This window comes from Pseudorasbora parva, chromosome 21, assembly GCF_024679245.1.
Source record: "Pseudorasbora parva isolate DD20220531a chromosome 21, ASM2467924v1, whole genome shotgun sequence".
Lineage (NCBI taxonomy): Eukaryota > Metazoa > Chordata > Actinopteri > Cypriniformes > Gobionidae > Pseudorasbora > Pseudorasbora parva.
In genome coordinates this window covers 14676266-14698337 of record NC_090192.1, presented here as the reverse complement: position 1 = coordinate 14698337, position 22072 = coordinate 14676266, and the positions used below count along the sequence as shown (strand labels likewise).

The 22072-nt window shown below is 35.8% G+C and overlaps 1 protein-coding gene across 1 annotated transcript in view; it reads right to left on the bottom strand.

Moving 5' to 3' along the window:
• The window catches only part of ppp1r16a (protein phosphatase 1, regulatory subunit 16A), a 42386-nt gene extending 23812 nt beyond the window's left edge, over positions 1–18574 (bottom strand). The window contains exon 1 of the mRNA XM_067430304.1: positions 18230–18574. The gene's annotated coding sequence lies outside the window, so the exon portion shown is untranslated. The remainder of the gene's footprint in view (positions 1–18229) is intronic.
• Positions 18575–22072: the final 3498 nt, after the last annotated feature.

Sequence of the window (22072 nt, the reverse complement as noted above, 5' to 3'; positions counted from 1 at the left end):
GTCGTGTAATATGGCTGTCAACATGCATGATGTACAGGTATATTGTCTCCCAAAAGAAAGAACTGGTTCTGAACTGAGACGAGTTGTCAGTCATTTCAGTCTTACTTCCTGCACAAACCAAAATAGGTCTGTAAGAAGAACTTTGCATAACGCCAGCCGTCAACATTAGTTGCACGCAAATGTCTGATTTTACCTGACAAACACTGTAGTTGTAGCTGAGGACTGAAACTGGACTAGCTGAGTTTGGTTTGTGTTGGGGACAACCCTGAGCTGCAAATGCCAATACACTTTGCATGCACTTCGGGCTCAGGCTTGAATTGATACAGTAAAACCAACACCATTTTTATGGTGTGTACATCACTGTGTAGCTTTACAAGTGCTGAGGAAGTTTCAAGAAGATATAGAATTCAATATGGTAATGTATATATAAAAAAAAATATTCATAGTGTACAGAGTCGGGTTTATTAGAAAGCTAGGAAACAAGTTAGAGCAGAGGTTAAATGTAGGAGAGGTTAATTTGTGTGAATGTGTACAACTGCCTTAGTTTAAGATTGTTTGTACAAGGTTGTTTGTACTTTGAACTAAAATATTTAGAATCATTTAAAAAAAAAATGCTATAATAAGCAAATTTTAATTTATTTCTATCTGTAGGGCCAAAGGAATATGTCAGAGACCGTTACACAACTGTCCCACTGTTGTGGTAAAATATCAGTGGTGAGGTGCATATCACAAGGCGAATCCATTTTTGGGCATGTAAATGTTGCTGGTTTAAGTGGCCACTGGGACATGAGTGAAGTATACATTAGAAAATAAAGACTGCCTAAAACAATTTTTTTTGTAATTGGTTACTCTAAAAAATAAAATAAAAATATAAAAACAATTAAGAACATCATTCACTTTAAAAACTATCCCCAAGTCCATAATAAATTCAGCCAAGCATAAATAGAGCAACAAAAAAAAAAAAAAACATTTCAGGGCATCACTCACTTTAAAAACTATATGAATAAGTCACAACTAGGGCTGCACGATATTGGGGGGGAAAACTAACATTGCAATATTTTGTTTTTCTGATATACACTATATTGCCAAAAGTTGAGACACCTGCCTTTACATGTACATGAACTTTCAAGACATCCCAATCTTAATCCGTAGGGTTTAATATGGGGTTGACCCACCCTTTGCAACTATAACAGCCTAAACTCTTCTGGGAAGAATTTTTTACCATCCTTCTAAAAGTACATTTGTGAGGTCAAGCACTAATGTTGGATGAGAAGGCCTGGCTCGCAATCTAAACACTAATTCATCCCAAAGGTGTCCTGTTAGGTTGATGTCAGGACTCTGCGCAGGCCAGTCAAGTTCATCAACACCAGACTTGCTCATCTATGGAGGGGTCGTCCCCAAACTGTTCCCACAAAGTTGGGAGTATGAAATTGTCCGAAATGTCTTGGCATGCTGAGGCAGTTGCACTGGCGACACACCTAGCTTTTTTTCTTATCAGTGTGAAATAAACTCAAAATTAGGGCTGTGCGATATTGAAGAATAATGCGATATGCAATTTTTGTTAAATAATGCGATATTCGATATGCGATACGATATTGCAATTAGTGTGTAATCTATTTAAATTATATTAAAAAATGTATTTCAAAACTCAGAATTACACCATGTGTTTTTCACATTCTTTCTGGGAAAAGACTAGCCTGACAAGCCAGACCCACATCAAGATGTTTGGTCTGGAAACTCACCATAGACAGGGCTCAGTCCGAGGGGCGGGATAAACGGTTGTCTTTCAAACTCCCTCTGCACGCGATAGGATAGCGGTACACCAACCGGAGCAACGACGGTGAAGGGGAGCACGCTGACTGATTAAACATTTGCCGTATCCGGTCGGCTAAACTCCGAACACATCTTCCCTTTTTAAGAATGACTTCAGTGCCGCTCTTTGTTCTTTTCTCAGAGGAAAGCTTAACTCCAAGTCTTCCGGAGGCGCGGGCAGAGCTGATTCGAAAGACCGCCGCCGTTCGCCAGTTTCTGTGTTTACTAGAAGACTGTGTTACTAGAAGCACGCAAATGCAATTCGGCCGTCGTCATTATGGCCCCGCCCGCCGACTCTATAGCCTACCTACACGATGTGATTGGGCCGTCCAGATTCTGAGGAATACAGCTCAGATAGGAATTGAGAGTTGCTAGACCACACTTGCGGGCAAATTAAATTTGCTGCCGCTAGGGTGCGTCTAGATTTCTAGGCTAGGAAAAGACAGCATTGCCACAACTTCTGAAAGTTACCAGCAGTGTCGTTCACTTTTCTGTGTGTGTGTGTGTGTGTGTCAGACAAGTGTTTTTTTTTGTGAATTATTGCGTAATAACTATTTTTAACATCAAGCAAGTCTCATAAGTAACAATCGTGTGCTCAGTCTATTCTCTGCAATGCATCGACCTAAAACGGACACTTTTCACAATGTTGAAGTAGCCTATTAAAATCATTCAGATATTGCATGCCGTTGCGATATGCATATTGTACATTTGCGATATTTCAATATATTGCACAGCCCTACTCAAAATACTCCGTCGATTTGTCATACAAGCAAGCGTTATACATCATTATAACCAGTTTAGCGTCCACTTTTATTTGTGTATACTCAAAATAAAATCTAAATGTTGTGCTTTTTGTAAAATAAAGAAGCAAACATGATGCAAGATCTGCCGTCTCTCTATCTCAATGAAGTCCATTATGATACTTGTCAGAAAATGAACTATAACTTCATTTACTATAACTTCAAGAGATTTATGCATTTTATTTCTGGAAAAATTCCTCCTATGATGCAAATTGACGAAAGTTAAGCTTGCAAAGGCATGAACTGAAACGCGCCAGACTGAACTCGCGTTGTGAATGTATGCAGCAAGTGTAGTCGCGATTACCTCAGCTCTCATCACAAGAGCTCAGCTCATTTATCTGACTCCTACAGTTAGTGCTCAGTGCTGTGATACTCGCACAGTGACTCACTCATTATATTGAACACACACGTTCAGTTTTTAATTGTAGTGTCTTCTCCAACTCAGTCACAGTAATCCAGTAGCTGGCGTTGGGAATGGCCTCACAGGACAGCGAAGCATTCTGGGAATTGTAGTCTTTCATCCCCATGAGACAAAAACATTTTCTGTCTTTTCTCAGTCTAGAAGCACCAAATTCAAAAATAATTTCACATTTCTACTACATTGATGACCCAGTTTAAATACAGATTCATCTTCCCAGCACTGAAGTACCCCCTTTAATTTGCGTGGATGTGTGTCAGGAGGTGTCAGGACGTGTGTGCAGAGCTCTTCTTCCACCATTCACGGAAGTAGAAGAGTTAAATATATATGCGCAACGCATGACAAAGAAAGCAACAGAAATATGCACGCATGAGGAGAAAAAGCGTGGCGCGTGACGTGCTCGCGCTACCGGACTCTGGCCTGAATCGCGCGCACACACCTTTCAGACAACAAACATGCGATCGCCTAGGGCTGGGCGATATGGCCCAAAAAAATTATCACAATATAATTTTCCATATCAGTCGATATCGATAAATATCACGATATATGTAAAATCTTTAATTCTTTAAAGTTTAAAGGCATATTTTTGCTCCTGAGTGAAATATGTTGTAAACAGACAGTTAACTGTGGTTTTAAACTATCCTTTATTGTCAAAACATGACAAACACTTCCCAAACAGGTGAACAATTTATTAAAACTGAGGTAGATTTATTTATTAAAATCTTAATTTGTGGTCAGCATTTCTGTACTCTACACTGTATATCAACAATATCATTACTTATTGTGTAAGTAGTAAACGCAAACGGGCAAAAAAACAAGTCTCTCTCACGCTCTCGCTCTCACACACACACCTCGTGCATCTCACCGACACACACACCTCAGCGACAGGGTTGGGGGAACGCTGCATATACTGTCAATTAGATAACTTTTATATAAGTCTTTGAAAGTCTAGGCAATCAAAAATTTATTCTGAAGAAATCACTTTATATGATAAAGCTTTTAAGCTTTTTCTCATATATAAACATTGATCACTTATTATTAAAATTATCTCACCAATATTTGCTAACTCAATGTATCTTTTACAACGGGGTAATTGTATTGCAATAGCTTATACACAGCACAAGTAAGCTTGATTTTGAATGGTGAATTGAATTAAAAAAGACGACTAAACAGTAATAAAATAAGAACAAATAAACATATTACAAAAAATAGCACAAATAAATACAATAGAATAAAAGATATAAATGAAATAGACTGCTTTATTTTTTCAGGTAGGTCTAACATTCAGGTAAGAAACTGAATTAAAAAACGCAAAGTGGCTAATTAAATTTAAAATAACATTGGATAATGTTTTTGGCAAAAAATTAAATTGTTTCATATAAATCCATTAAAGTTACACAAGTTGATCAGTCAAGAGCAGTGTGATCGTTTGTCTTTTTGTAGTTTGACTTTGAATAACAAATAACTGCTGTCCCTTTAAGAACATGGATCCTGAACACTGTTCCGGTTACTCATTCTTCATTTCTTCCTGAATTGTTCACGACTGTGTTTACATTAATACTCTTCAAAATGTGCACTGAGAATTTGTTTGAGTGTATTTGACCAATAATAAGCTGGAAAAAGAAGCAAATATTTGCACTTGTATGTCAGAGAGGGCTTTATTACGGTATGTATGTGTGCTTCAGATGTGAGCACGAAATCTGCAGGGATTCGTAGAATTATGTGCAATCCCGCGCGAAATTCAGACCGATCACACACACACTAACACACTGTCGTAAGGAAAAGTCCAGCAGAACAAGCGTCCGTCGTGTTCAGAGGGTTAACCGGAAAAAAAATTCTAAACGATTCCAATGGAATCTTTATTTTTTAAACGGTTCCAAGTTAGAACTGGTTCTCGATGCCCAACCCTAATCGGCATTCAGTTCTTCGCGGATTATTATTTGGGTTTTTGTCATATTGTTTGTAATTTGATTTTGTGTGTGCTTATTTTTAAAAACAGACACAGTTCAATTAAAAATCTATATTATAATTATAAGGTTACATTAAAAAATATATTAAATTACTCCTATCATTAAATAAGATTTTGGTCATCCCAACCTGTTCAGAAAGGTTAGTGAATGATAACATGATTGATAATGTGATCTCTTTAAGGATGTTCACAATGACATGTAGTTATAGCAATAAAAGGAGGGAATGGTCAAAAACCAGGGCAGAAACATGCTGGCCAAGTGAATTTTTAGTTTAAAAAAATAAAACAATGAATAATAAGTTCTGTTGTCATATTATTCATATTATCTGTTTTTTTGTTTGTTTTTTACTGTGGTATCGATTTAGTATCGGTAGAGGTATTTTAGTCTGGTATCGTATCGAAGTCATAATTTTGGTATCGTGACAACTAGTCCACATCGTCACATCCCTATTATAAATCACTCAATGGGACCTTTGCAGATATGCTCCTTATCAGACCACTCAGATCATTAGGATCACATGTCAGTTAGAAATACCAAGGGTTCACTAAAAAAAAGGCTATAGGGTTGATTCGTCATGTTATGCAAGCAAATAAAAGGCTGTTGTATGGAAGCCTAATTGTACTAAAGATTAAAAGATAACTGTGACTTTATACCACACAATTCTAACTTTTTTCACACAAAAAATGTGTGAGACAGTCACAATTATTATTTTCTTTTTACACCATTTACACCTTACAGTCTCTAAAATTAAAGTAATTAAACGTGATCAAGATCATGCAACTGCAACTCAATGTAATACAATCATGACCAGTCAAAATGAAATGCAATGGAATATTGTCCCCATTTACTACCATTCTTTGTTATACATTTAATTTCTCAAGCTATACACACAATAGAGGCTTGGTCACAATATAATTACAAACATAAAGGTTCTGTGGTCATTTGTTCAAGATTCGTTGGCATTCATACACTGTAAAAAAAAAAAAAAAAAAAAATCATTTCTTCTATTGAACATTTTCTAGTGACTGATCACATCTAAATTTTCAGTTGGCCAAATTGAATTTCTGTGAATTGATGCAATTTAATTAAAAGAAATTCAATTTGGCCAACTGAAAAATTTAGATGTGATCAGTGACTAGAAAATGTTCAATTGTAGACCTGAATTTTTTTACAGTGTAGGTCAATTATTATCAAAACATGTTGAACTTTGAAATCGGCATGACTTTCCTGCACTAATAATGACTTGACACGTGTAAGGTGTGAATCAGAGATGGTAAAAGTTGGTGCCGACAACAGCTAGGCAAAAATACTACAGATGAAGATAATTTGAAGCAAAACATAAACTGATAAATCAATTTCAATTAGATTTTTTATTATAATATTCTTTATTATTATTCTATTATAATATTGTTATTTTTTAAAATACAGATTTTATTTCATTTAAATGTATTGCATTTTAGGAGAATTGGAACTTATAAAATTTGAAAGCTAAGACTTCATATCAAAAGCAGGGTTGCCAATTTGGCCTAAAATTTACTTGCGGAGAGTTGGCAACCCCTTAAAATCATTCAAAGTACAGGAGCCAAATCAAGTTTGTATATAGAAACGATCTTTAATCTGTCTTTAGTAAAGAGTTTAAATGTATCGATTTGGTACCAGTGATTTTGACATCAAGAGCCAATTGCAGTATTTCCAATATTTTAAAAAAAAAGACTATTATTAATAGGAATTTTACAAAGGTGCATCATCAAGAAATGACCCAGATAACACAGATATAGTGTTACTTACTATATAGACTTGTAGTCTAAGTAAAAAGTTCCTAAATCAATTTTTTGTAAGTATGCATGTGACAAGCCAGCTTTTTTTTTTTTTTTTTTGCCCAGTTTTAATACAAGAGTAAACCGCCAAGAAATGAGATTAATTATTCATAGGCACTAAGCAGATTTAGAGGTGGAACAGCGAGAGAGTGAGAAGTTCTCCTAATCCAAATGTTCTGTACAGGATCAGTGCAGCAGTATAAAGACTCATTCACAGCAAGAGCCAAACGAAAAGCATGTCACATGCTTTAATGCAAGGCACTTGCCATCTGATACAGATCTCAGTGTACCGCAATGATGTGATACAAGAATATCACAGTATAATGACAATAAACAGAAGTGCAGCATAAGTAAGTACAGCTGTAGTAAAAAAAAATGTTTCTAGTTTAGTACAGTATAAATAATACATTCCCATTGTTTTAAAAAATGCTTTGGTTTATCACTTTATTGAAAACGGCATCATGAAAACGCACACATACAGCATATATTTCCAACAGCTAAAGAAATATTCTGGGCTCAGTGCAAGATAAGCTCAATTTACAGAATTTGTGGCATAATGTTGATTGCCACAAAATTGTACAGCCACATTAATTTTCTTTAATAAAAAAGGAAAAAGAGCAAAAATAAGCAACAGTAAAGCCCTTAAAACTGTGAATGCATTTTCCATCCCATGGGGCAAATTCAAAAACATTAAAATACAACAATGTAGCCAAAAGACAATGTTTGAGTTGAAAGGATTTGTGTGAAACTGCTCTCTCAGCATTACAACACAACCAAATTGGCCCGCATTCACATCCACTGTAAGTGCCTCACTCAAACTAAAACATTTTGCTCAGTTTAAACCGAAGGAAGAACTTTATTTTTTTGTGGTAATCAACCAAATGCAGAAGTGTATTTATTTTAGCAGTAACTGTGACTATTGTAATGCGGTCAAATGTGTAGCCTAATAATTACTAAGCTCAGAGGAGTGAATCTCTGTTCCTCTTACCAGTTAACACTTAGCCTGTGTCTTTGTTTTTATTTACTTTCATGATTCATTTAGTCATTTTAACTTAAAGGGTTACTTCAGTGATTTAGCATTAAGCTTTGTGTTTAAACTGGGTCATTAATGTAGTAGAAATGTGAAATTATTTTTGAATTTGGTGCCTTCTAGACTGAGAAAATACAGAAAATGTATTTTTGTCTTGTGGGGATGAAAGACAACAACTCCCAGAATGCACTTGCTTCGCTGCCCTACGAGGGCACTCCCAAAGCCACCAGCATCATTTTTATAAAATCAGTTTAGTTAGAGAACAGACATTACAATTAAAAAGTCTTTAGTTTTATTATATTTATAAAAGAAATATAGGCTGTACTGAGTCTTTCCGGAAAAAAACGAGCGGCTGGAGGCGTATCGAGTGGGCGGAGCTAAAGAATGACGATTGCGAACAAAGCGGTGACGTCCTCAAGCATGGAGAAACCCATGGCTATCTCAGCTAATACAGATAATGGTCCAGAATCAAATCTGAGGCAGAAATAAATTGAACAGAAGAAACAGCAACATCAGGACGTCCGTCTCTGTGGTATGTACTGTATTTAGTGACCTGTCAACATTTGTGTGTCTTTACTCGCAGTTTATGAGGACATGATTCGGTTTATGGACTATTGTATGCGACTAAACCTTAGCAGTAGCAAGCAAAACGGTTTTGCACGTCAGACTAGTGTAACATTATATACAGAACAGCAATGGAGTAACCGTTAGCGCACTTGAATGACGAAGCACGCGATCGTGTCGTTTACTGATGTTTACTCAGGCGATGATAACCAACAGCACAGACATTTGAAGCAGTTTTACTCACCGGCTGCTTCCAAAGCAGGACTTAACCTTTATCGCTGGGACCGCTCCGTCAAAAACACACTTCTTTGGTGAAGTCCTGTGACAGCAGTGGCGTGTAAATCCACTTTGAAATGCGACTGAAACAATGTTGTGAAGCTTCCCGTCATTTCTGCGTTCAAATCGGTTCAAATGCAGCGCTGCCTTCCCGGAATGCTGTGCTGAAGCGTTGAAGTCACTCGACGTCACCCATAGGAATAAAGTGGAGCGCGGTGCGCGTCATAAGTGTTCACGGACGACTGGATCTGCACCTGAGAGAGTGTTTACGGGCGTGCATTTCGTCTCTCGCTTTAGTCACGCGCGCGCACGCACCCTACCGGGAGAAGTGCCCGTACGGCCCATACAAGGACCTTCCATTCTATTAACGTCAAGTAGACCCATACTCTAAAAAAAACTCTCCGAAACTTGTGAGAAACCGGAAGGAGTATTTTTGACACAGAAATACTCCATCAAACGTCCAACATTAGTTTTTGAAACTTTGTCTATGTTTAGGATGGGAATCCAAGTCTTTAACCGTGTAAAAAGCTCAGTATGCATGAAACAGAATTTCACCCCCCCTTTAAGATTTCAAGTTGTATGAACTCAAAATCATAATTATAAAATAGCTTACTCTGGTCTTGCTTTGATGTGATTGGCCATGCAAGGAGTTCTGTCTGGCAACAAGAACTAATTTATTGATTGGAGGACATTTACAAAAGCGATCCTTTTCGCCTCGTCTGTTGCTGTTTGCTGATTCAAATTAAGATGGAGACTTTTTCATTGTGATGCAATCTTAAATTCAATAAGTAAAAATTTGTAAGTTACTAAACCTAACAATAATATGTGAACTAGGGGTGTAAGAAAATATCGATACACGTGAATATCGCGATATAATGTATGGCGATACTGTATCAATTCTCAAAAACACTGTATCGATATTTATATATTTACATCCAAGATCTGTGCCTTTGTGTTCGGTTTAAACCACAGACTGTATAACACCCAACCGCTAGATGGCAGTGTTATCTCAGAACGTATAACTGACGCGGAGCCAGAGAAGCGCAAAGTGAAGGTGCGTGCATCGCTAGCTTTTGCATTAGCAAACCCAGCTCTCAAGACGATAGCATTATTCCACTCCCGCAGTATGTAGAGCTGAAGTGTGGACTCATTTCGCCTTCAGCTAAAAAGAAGCCACTAAGGAAATTCTAATACTCTAATTCTAAAGTTAAAATCTAATACTCTGGAAACACATAGAATGTACTGCACGTTTTCCTCTCAGAAACAAAATAAACACACACCAAAACTGACAGCGGTGGCAGCAGAATGAAAGATCATAGCGATGTGGATATGATGACCAGTTCAGTACTTGAAATAGCACTTTATACAATAGACTGCTTTATAGAAAATAGCTTAACTGTATTAAATATAAAACAAACAGTCATTCAGTCATGAAATGGACTGCACTTTCTATTGTTTAATAGCCACTGTTATACTGTGAACTAGGGCTGGGCGATATGACGAAATATATCGTCTGGACGATAGAAAATGTCTATCGTTTTATTTTAGGCTCTATCGCTTACGCCACGATAAGGTGCACGTCAAGATGCACCTCACGCCACGGCATGCCTATGCACGCTGCAATACATAAACAAACATGGAGGAAGACGGTAGTAGACGCGGTTCAGACCAGGGTAATAATTATGCCAGAGTGGTGCATAAGCGCGCAAAACAAACTTCAGACACAGACGCTGCAGCGGGCTTTTACGCGTGGCACACCATATAGCCATATATTGAAATATTTTAATGGCAGGTGTAGGGATGGCGAAAACTAAACATTTTCTTGACCGACCACCGAGCCTCATTAGCCGGTTGAAACCGGTTAACCGATTAGTTTAAAATATGCTGCGCTATTTGAAATAACAGCCGCGAGCCGCGCTCCCTCTCTCTCTGTGTCTCTCTGTCTCTCTCTCTCACACACACACACACACACTCACTCGCCTCCCTTCCACTCACGTCTCTTTTTTAAATCCCCCACAGCGCGAAACACGATTCCCGCAAACGCGCCGCCGTGGAGCTTGTTTGTAATCTGAGGACAATGGCTCCTTAGTTTCGAAATGGTTTGGGTACAAGGTGATCGCGTTGAAAATAAAGGCATTTGTCTAGCGTTATGAGCTCATTTGAAACATTGCCGCGGCTCATTTAAGAAAATGACAGCTCCGAAGAGACCCGCTTTAGTTCGAGGTAGTGCTAACAATAATAAAGAAAGACGATCAACATCAACGATCATGTGTTACCACTGAAATAAAAATATTTCCAAATGTAAGTCCATCTTAAGCGAAATGCACGCTTCATACTGTCGTCTGCCCTGGCTCTAACCTCGAGTGTTTAGCCTGTTTACTTTTTGCAAACCTTGTGAGCGCGTGCCAAATGTTTTTATTGGTTTATTAAGTAGCCTACACACAGGCGAGTTATGAAAAATTGAGTGAGAGGGATATGTTCACTTCACACAAAAATATTTTGGAATGAGATGGCTAATTGTAGTAGCGTTTAGTCCACTGTATAATAGCCTAATTTAGAGATCACTTTTTTTTTTTTTACCGACAACTTTGATCGGTTAACGTTGATACGGTCAACCATCGGTCAACGGTCATCGGTTAACATCCCTAGGCAGGTGTTAACTTTACCAACTGTCTTGCTTGAATAAAAGGTTCTAAATAAAATAAAAATGTAGTCCATACTACCTTTATTTGTTTTTTTTTAATATCATTTCAAACTGCATTTCCACATTGCAATTTTGTATAGACTATTCATAAACTGAATTAACAGAAAAATTGCTATATCGTTATGTATATCGTTATCGGGACATCAAATGAGCTATATCAGGATATGAAATTTTGGCCATATCGCCCAGCCCTACTGTGAACCTTTAAAACATATACACAAAGAATCCTGCAGTCACTTTACATTTCCCTTTACTCAGACTGCCCAAAATAGTGATTAGTGATATAAATTATACTGTATTAAATAAAATACTTTGTCTCGTGTTTTAGGCATATGCTTGTGTTCTTTATTCCTTTAAATTATTTAAATAAAATAATTAAAAAACACATAATAAATATCACAATATATTGCCTCTCTTACAATATCGCAATATATTACAATATATCGTACCGTAACCACTGTATCGTGATACGTATTGTATCGCCAGATTCTTGGCAATACACAGCCCTAATGTGAACTAACTTGTAACTAACCAGATTGACTGTTTTCATTTAAATAATAATTTTGTTTAAAGTCACTATGATGGAGATAAGTGTTTGCTTTAGTTGGGCTCTTGACCCTTGACTGTGTAATATTAATAGTTCTCTGGCTGCTTTGTGTTTGTGAGACACATTTGTTAAAGAACAAAGAGTAAAAAGAAAATATCATCAAGTGATGTTGTTAATACATTGATGAAGTTTACATCATGTATTGACAGAATCCCTGATCTCATGCAGAGTCTAATGCTAAGTAGGGCTGTCAATGAATATTCTAAATTTGAATATATATTCGAATCGTTTTTAAAAAACGAATTTCGAAGGTGAAAATTAATATTCAAATTTTTTTTTTAAAAGCAGAAGAAAAAAACCACCACGGTAGTAGAGGCATGGCTGTCTGCTTTGCGAGTGAGCGCGTGCATGGGGGTTCAGGGACAGGTCACAGCAGGAGTCGCACTGTCACTGCTGAAAGTGGACGCGTCTTGCAGTGAAGATGGCAGAAAGTGCAGAGCCCTACTCGACCACAGCAAAGAAAGAGATTTTAACTCCATAATCTAAAAAGTCATGTCTGGAAGTACGTTGGATTTTGGTCGGTAGGAGGTAAAATTGTTGAACCACGAGATAAAGTTATATGCAAGCTATGTAAGATACAGTCAGCATGCCATGCCTCATTTTATTTAACGTTAAACAGAAACTAGCGGTCGATCATTAGTGGATTTTACCGATACCGATAGCTAGGTTGGACCACGCTTGCCCATAACCGATTAATCGACCGATAGTTTTTAAAAAGATACTATATTAAAATAATAATAATAGTAATAATAATAACAAATTAATCATATTTACATATATGAATATATTAAAATGACAAGTTCTAACAGAAAAAAAATCTACAGAAAATAACTAAAACATTTAAATATTACAAATAAATGTTCCTTTAACTATAACCTAGAAACATTTATGTAAATGTCAGGTAGCACACTGCAAGTCCCATTTTTTAACAAGGATTTATTAGCTTATTTAGCTAGCTTACATGAATGATATGCAATATACATGTTACACCGTGTAATAATAGTTGAGCAATACAATTGTATCTTAATCATTCATGTTAGTTCATAGTGCATAAAAAGGTTATCAAATAAAACTAACAATGATTAATATTTCTACAGCATTTATTAACCTTACTTAATGTTACAAATGGAATATTGGATATAATGGATTATAATGGATTACTGTATTATATTAAGTGTTATTTTATATAAATCCAAACAGTTTGCTTTTTTAGAACACTTGACAGTTTTCTTATCAAAATAACAAAATATGTATTGAAATCGATTCTGATGTGTTTATATTTCTGTCGGATGCATGACCATACAGTTCGGTTTCTTACATCACCTAGTAAGTTGTTACACGCTTTAACTGCTTGAGGTAAATGTTACTGCTAATGTTAGCGTACTCTCAGCCTCGATGACAAAGTAAAGTACATACATACTGCTGTTCTTTCGCTTCTAAAGCATCTAGTCACCAAAACAATTACTTTATAATGATTTGGCAACATGTACTGAAGTGTTCTGTATTCATACCGTTTCCCTTTCGGTGTTTTAAACGCGCATCAGATGTGTCAGCTCGCTCTGTGCAGCGTTCGGTGAAGCATGCAGCCTCACGTGTCCTCACCTATGGTTCTCATGTGTTAATGTAAACAGTGATAGTTTTTTATTTGGCCTCTAGAGGTGTGAGGACCATAAGTGTAGGCTACTGTACTGACTGAAGAGATACTGCATGAATAAAGGATAAATGCACTGCTTTCACTGGTGTGATTATTTACCATGTCAAGGAAAAGCTCCATGTTAAGCACAGCAGATCTCGCTCAGAGCGCTCAATATGCTGTAAAACTTCAATTAATATTAATAATATTTGTTTCAGTCACTGAATGAAGCCTGCTATATTTGGGACAAGAGTCGCGAGTCTCATGACCTTAAATTGCTTGCACAAAACTCTTGATCAGCACTCAAAGTTTGTTCATTTAAACCGTTATACACAGGGGTCTGCGGTCTTGGCCATTAGTTAATTTATATATAATAATATATAATAATTATAAAATTATAATTTATAATAACAATCTTCTTGTTTTTGTATAACTAATACGTTGTCAAATATGTATAAACTTAAATAGACAAAGTATAAAAGTAGTTAATGTCTCTTTGTATTAATTTGTCCTGTTATTGACGTAATGTGCGTCATTGACAAAATGCGCGTCCAGATGCTTGAATATTCGTGTTTGTTTTAGAGGGAATATTCGAATGTCATTTTTGAGCAATTTTGACAGCCCTAATGCTAAGTGGTTTATAACAGTTTTAAAATATTAATAATAATAGCCATGAGATCCTTCACTGTTGTGGTAATTGAAAAATGTATTTAGTCATTTACTATGTGCACAAAAAGTTAAAATCTATGGCATTAGTTAGACAGGCACAGACATCAAGAATCTGCGTATGAATCTCTACAATGGTGACAATAAATAAATAAATATAAATCTGATAAACAGAGCAACTCTGAACATAAAACAAGCTACAAAAACATCAGAACAAAACAGCAAAAGTAAAAGCAAATAATAAGAATCAAAGAAAATTAGTCACAATTTAGATGCAGAATTTATTCATGCCGCAATGCATGTTGGGACCAATGGGGAAGTTTTGATTGGTAGAACCCAGCATGGTGTACTGAACTGGTGTACAAAGTTTGGTGAACGTAACAATTTAATTACAGTGAACGTGAGCACCAAGTTAAGTAAACTTAAATATACAAGTTTTGGGAGACTCCATTACTCAATTAAATTGAGGGAATGAGTTAACTCAAATGAATTGGGTTAAATCAACTTATTAGGGTTTTCAGTGTGAGTGCGAGCACTAAAGCCTATCAAACATACGTAATAACTGGACTAAGTATTCTTACTGCGCTAATACTGTCAAATACACACAAGGTTAACATATACATTGTAATTTTTTTGGGGGATTTTTGTTGGTTTAACTTAACCTTAAGTAAGTAACCTGGTTGCCTTAAAATTTTGAGTTTATTGAAATAAAAAATAGATAGAATTGATAGAATGAAGGAAATTTGTTTAATAAATAGAAACTCAAAATATTATTGTATCTGAACCACATAAAAAATATAAATCATGAAAATAGCACTATTTGGCATGTTTCACTGCGTCAGCAGAAATAAAACGCACACAAATACCCAATATGCTTACAAAATCTTTTAATAATGTTTTAATAAAGGTTGTCGAATCTCAAAAAATGTTCATTGTATTAACTCAAAACTTTATATGAAAAGTCCTGAGGCTCATACAACACAACTATCTTTACAATCAGAAATTACTACATAATCATGTCAATCTGTGTTCATTTTGACCATGAATCATGCGCTATCACTTTAATTCTGCATGCAAGCACAGCAAAAATAGACTCAATTCAGAAACACGCATGACTGACCACACCAATCCTGCAATGCCCTTTTCAGGCAGAGTCTGTGTGCAGTGTGAATGCTCTAACCTGTTAACATGGCCAGAGGGGAAAAATACACACCGCAAAAGGAGTACGTGTGAAACACATGGCCCATTGATCTTACACATCCATTTTTTTACGTTCCAACTCTAATCCTCCTGACTGAATATGTCCTAGTGTTTGTCATTTCAGTTCTTGACTGCTGTAATGCTCTGTTGGTCAGCCTTCAGGGGTCTCTAGATGATCCAGAACACAGCAGCAGTTTTCAATCAATCAAAAGGGCTACTGTTACTAGAACTGCACCCTCTCAACACGCTCCTAGGCATATATATTATCTCCCACTATCTACGATCAGAGAGTGAACAGCACCTTGTGTTTCCTTTGCAACCAGGTACAAAGGCACTCTCTAAGACCTTCACTCTTCCTGCTGTAAACTTCTGCTGTAACTCAGCAAGACAGTTTAGACAGTATCAGAACTTCCGTAGAAGATAAGGTTTCCACACTTAACTTAAAATCCATTGAGCTGATTTGGGACGAATTTGACAATATCTTTGTGGGAACTTGGGAAGAACATATAGGCCTATATGCAGCTTTATGGTATGCGAGATGATGACTGCACTTTTTCAAAATGCTGGTTTTGGAAAGAAGTTAACAATCAGTTGTAAATTCTATTATCATTTACTCACCCTCAAGTTGTTCTAAACCTGTATGAATTTCTTTGTTTTGCTGAACACAAAGAGGGATATATGAAAGAATGTTTGTAACCAAGATGATCTCGACACCAACTGACTACCATAGTGGGAGAAAAATACAATATTTTCATTTTTGAGTGATCTAACTGACAAGACAAAAACATCTGATCACTCACTACTCGTCTGAATAGTGAAAGATGTCGAGCACTATTTGTTCTTTTTCTTGTAATTGTTTCTTTTTGCAGTTACTGACTATCCACTTGTCTTTTCTCACGCCACAAAGTAATGTATCCTTTACGAATATTAATTTATTTGCATTAATATTTAACTTCAGAAAGTTCAAAGGCATTTGTTCAAAAGCTATTTTTGTGACATCAAAATAGGTATTAAAGGAGTAGTTCACTTTGAAATTAAAATTAGCCCGTTTCTCACACTCAAGCCATCCTTGTATGACTTTCTTTCTGATGAACACAATCAGATTTATATTAATAAATATCTTGATGCTTCCAAGTTTATAATGGCAGTGACAGGGTCCATTAAGTTTGAAGCTAAAAATGTTGTATTCATCCATTATAAAATGTACTCCACATGTAAGGGTTAATTAAGGCCTTCTGAAGTGAATCGATGGAGTTTTGTAAGAAAAATATCCATATTTAAAACTTTATTTAAAAAAAACTGTGTAATGTTTCTAAAAGAAAGTGTAATGCCTCTCGCAGTTCAAAGCACTTGCGCTACATTCTAATCCTACGCTGCACCAGTTACGCTTATTCTGTAAGTTGAATATGGAAGGCAGTCTGACGGAAGCTAGATATTTTACTTTATACATTTTTCTTACAAAACTCCATCAATTCGCTTCAGAAGGCCTTTATTAACGGAGCTGTGTGGATTATGTTTATGACGGATGAATAAAAATTCAGCTTTAAATTCAATAGACCCTGTTGCTGCCATTATAAACTTGGAAGCATCAAGATATTTATAATGAATACAACTCTGAGTGTGATCATCAGAAAGAAGAAAGTCATATACACCTAGAAAGGCTTGAGGGTGAGTAAATTATGGGCTAATTTATATTTTAAAGTAAAATACTTCTTTAAAGAACCATTGGTACTAAGTACCAACAACTAAAATTTCAGTATCACCGTCACGGTGTTTAACACTAAAATAAGCTTTAAAAAATTCTATAAAATGTCTGCTAAATGACTAATAGGCAAGATCTTTTTAGATTTTTCTTGTCATGTAGGAGACTTAATATTAACAAACCTTACACTGACAATTCACTTCAACACAAACACTGATGTATCTGCTATGCATTAGGCTACTCATATGGAAAACTAAATTTTGATATGAAATTGCGAGTTCCAGTGCAGAAAAAAACCTATAGAAATAAAATAAATCCTTCAAAAGAATCATGGAGTTAAGCTTAGCTCAAAAATGTAATTGGCGCATAGAATGTTTGCTTAAAACACATTACACAACGTATGTAAAAATCCTTTGTATATTCTAATTTAATTTAATTACCAATCGAAGAGAAACGTCAGGAATTTGCAATATCTGCTTTTGAATTTAGTCTAAAATCTATGAATCGTGAATCAAATCAAGTATAACCAACCATTACAAGCCAATTTAATATGTGCCCTCTGAGCTATGCCAAAGCATGGTACTGATATATGCCATGGTAATGAAGGCTTACCATACATTTATCCTGACATTACTACTTAAAGTGACAAGATTAGTAGGCCTAAGGTTACTATGTTACAAAAAAACATGGCAACACCATGATACCATGTCAAAACGTGGTAATACGATGGCACGTGTTTAAAAAAAAACTTATTTGAAATGTCTTATTTCCTGTTTACTAGCATAAATGCTAACCTGTCTGGAGACCAGAGTTCATTTGAACTTCATTCCTCATACGAAAATAACAACGATACAAGAACACTTTAAACTTCAACATATCATTGTACTGAATCGGTCATTCAGTAATACAGCCATTTTTAACGTTACTGTTATTGTGGTGTGTTAGTGTCGGTGGCCTGTGAACGCACCTGAACACACACCTGTCATTTAACCACCTGTTTGTCACGTCACATTCAGCGCTTCTGTCTCACCTGTTGCCTTCAGCTGAGCTCAATCGGTGAATTCATGTCCGTCTAATCACGTTTAAGTCCTTTTCGTCAGCTTTTAGGGGGAATAAAATAATCTCCATAACAGCCGTTGCGCCCTTCGGTCCGTCCACTCGCTCAACGGATCCCGACAGTCGGCGCTACACTAACGTTAACGTACAACACAGGGAATTTGCACAGAAAGAGGCTGTGCGGGCAAAAGGCTTTAAGGTTTTAAGAATTTTCCGGATTGGTCTAAATAATAATTATTCTATTCTATCCATTCGGTTTATATTACTAATTATTACATTTCTGTATCAGTGTTATTGGTCAGGTGTAACTTCTTGTCCAGCTCTGCGATGTTGCAATAGACGGCGTTTGTCCCGTGATACCTGTTACTTTTTTCAGCGCAGGTCAAACTGAACCAATCACATTCGTTGTGATTAACAACGATTTTTAATCATTTTATAGAGATTGGTGGGCGGAATTGGTCATTTTAATTTAATTTTTAAATTTCAGACAGCAATCTTTTGCATTGTACAGTATTTTTTAACAAATTTACTTTTTTATTTTCCTAATATAAGACAAAATACGTCCTGAGTGGAAACATGCCCTCTGAGTCGTCAAGCGCCCCCTGCTTGTTTCTTAAAACAGCTTGCAACACATAACTTAAACAGGGGCTCATTCATGACTATGAAGAAAACTGGGAGAAATACCCTTGTATGGCAAGCCCAGTAAGCTTTTATTCATCTCGGGATTTTATTAGACTGGGTAAACCCAGCCTGATCTGCCAGCGACTTGATTTCAATCTTAAATTGAGCTTGGTCTGGTGATAACCAGACAATTATTTCCCAATGGTTATGGCAAGCCATTTTGACTTTTATTAATTTACAGCATATTAATTTTTGATATCAGCAATTACATTTTCACTGTTTAAAATGTGAATTATTGATATCAACAATTAAAATTTCACTAATTAAAATACTAATTCTTAATATTAACAATTGAATTGCTACTAGCAAAAAATGTTCATTTTTGATTTCAACAATTCAATTGCCACTAGTGACAATGTTAAAGGTGCACTAGAATGATTTGAAACAATATTTTAAATTGTTCTCTGATATCTAAATAGAGGGTATGTCGCTTATTTAAGGTTAAAACAATCCAGATAAGGTTTTACAGGTCCATTTACAACCCTAGAAATTGTCCCTAGGATGTAAGGCTCTGTTTTTGCCTTATTTGGAAGGGTCATGAATATTAATGCAGATTTCTGCTCTGATTGGCTGTTTCAGTGGCTAAATGACAGCTAACACATCTATACCATCCATCATGGCAATGATTTGACAATGATAGCTTCTTAACTTTAAATCACAAACTGAACTGGGTAGCACGTAAATATGTTGTTTGTACAGTAACGTTACAGTTTAACAGTAGAGTAATGATTTAAAAGTCGATTTATTTGGCCAAACAAAGTAATGTAGAACGCACTCAAAATAGTCAGTATCATGTTTGCTTCTCACCCGCTGCAAAATAATCATACTTCAGTTCTCAAAAATGTATATTTATTTAACAAATTGACTAGAAGCCTTGTCAAATGACTATCATTTCAACTTAGATGGTGGAGAAGTTGACGTTAGCTACAAGGCTCGAGTGAGCGATCTGTAAGCAACTAAACAGTAGTAGTAAACATAGTTAGCTTCTGAATTATGTGTTGATTATGAAATTTAGGCTAATATAGATTTCAATCCGTCAAAAGGGATCGACAGAAGTATCTACTGTTGTATTTTATGACAACACTGACAGGAAACAATATTAACCTTTGTCATTAGACAAACTGCTATGTGTGCTACTTGGAGTTTCCAATTGTTACTTAACTAGCATCTTGGGTTGGATCTAGACAACGCAGGGAATATTAGCGTTCATTTTGTCTTACTAAGAAACTTTTAATTTAATCAGAAGTGGGTCAACAGTCAAGAAGTTGATAAAATAACTACTTACTGGTTGCAGGAATATGGTTGGAATCGGCCCTTTGTTCAGTTTTAGACACTGAGCGAATCCTGCTTGATATTGTCCAGGTTAGAAAAACTGTGGTGAAATGGGCCGAGCAAACCAACAACTTTGAATTAAATTGTTGCGGTATCCTTGACATTTTTTATCTGTGGGAAGGGTATGCAAAGTCCTCACATCCCCTGCACAGCCTGGATAATAACATTTATTTCCATGATCTGCCATTTTTGCAATCCTTGTGTGACGCTTGAACCTGCAGAACTGATTCGGCTGTGCATTTCCGCCTGACAAGGACCATTGGCTGGTATGCAAATGTTTGGGGGGCATACATATTAATGATCGCAGCGATTGTGTCACAGGGTGTGTTATGTTGAATATTTCTTGTTTTTTCTTGGTGTTTTTCACAAACAAGATTTACATATAAAGGAGGCGGCAATGGTGTTTGAGACTAACTGTATGGGATGACCATGTACTGAACTCTTGTTATTTAACTATAGCAAGGTTAATTCTAGGGCAGTTTTAATTTCTGATATCATGAATGTGATTGTTACTATAGTACGAAAGCCATTTTAGATATCTGAAATTATACTGATATCAAGAGTTTAATTGTTGATATTAACATTTGAATTCTTGATATCAGAAATGCTAATTGTTTATATCAGGAATTAAATTGTTGATATCAAGAATTCAATTCCTGATATCAACAATTGAATTTGAATGGAAGTCTATGGTAACATTATTATTAATTATTGATATCAAGAATTAGAGTTTTTACTAGTTGAAATTCACTTCTTGATATCAACAATTAGTATTTTAACCAGTGAAAATTGAATTGCTAATATCAAGAATTAGCATTTTAAACAGTGAAAATGTAATTGTTGATATCAAAAATAACTATCCCACATTTTCTGCTGATATAATTACCACATAATTTTCCCATACAACCTTTTTTTATTTTGAAACATCCAAGAAATTACATCATGTCATAAATTCAGGCCCTTTCATACTGGAAATACAAGTAAATAATTTCATTCATTTAGAGAAGCTTTACATTTTGGTAAAAGGATTGCAAAAATTGCTCATAGAGCCTTTTATATGTACTGACAAATGAACAAAACGCATCTTGTTTAAGAATAAAAAATAAAAATTCTTGTTTAAGAATAAAAAATCAAGTAATTGAACCTTAAAGATTCAGCACATGCAATTTCCAACCGATTTACCCACTAAATACCAATACAACAAAATATAAGAAAATAGATCATTGGTGAAAATGTTAACAGATTGCTTCTGTTCTCTGAAAGCAAAGATCTGACCCTATTTATAATTTTGATTTACTGAGTTAGCACATGGACAATCCTCACAGCAGGCAGGTTACACACCGGCTTATCTGTGTGTTAACTCGCAGGACTCGTAAAAGGGTCATCATGACCACTAGTTAGCAATAACTGCTGAATAATAGCAGAACATTGGGCCATATAAATAAGAATCGGCCAAATGATGAGCTTCAGGAAAATACTTTTAATGTTAAACTGAAAGTGGAAAAACTATTTGAGGGGAAAGATTCAAACGAATATCTCTATCTGTGATCATCACCTCAATTGTTTAATCTGGTGACCCCTGAAATGACCTCACAGCTTCTTCTGATCTTTTCCAGGGGGATGCAGGAAATAGAGTCCTCTGTTTTCCTTTACATGGCTAAAGTAAAGACGGTTCCGCTTAACTGATTCCAAAAAATGTAGCCTATATATTCACCATGAGCAACATTATTATGTTGCTTAGTCTTGCAAATCAGCATGCTACTACTTCTGTTACTCAAGCCTATACTTCTCAAATTTATTTACA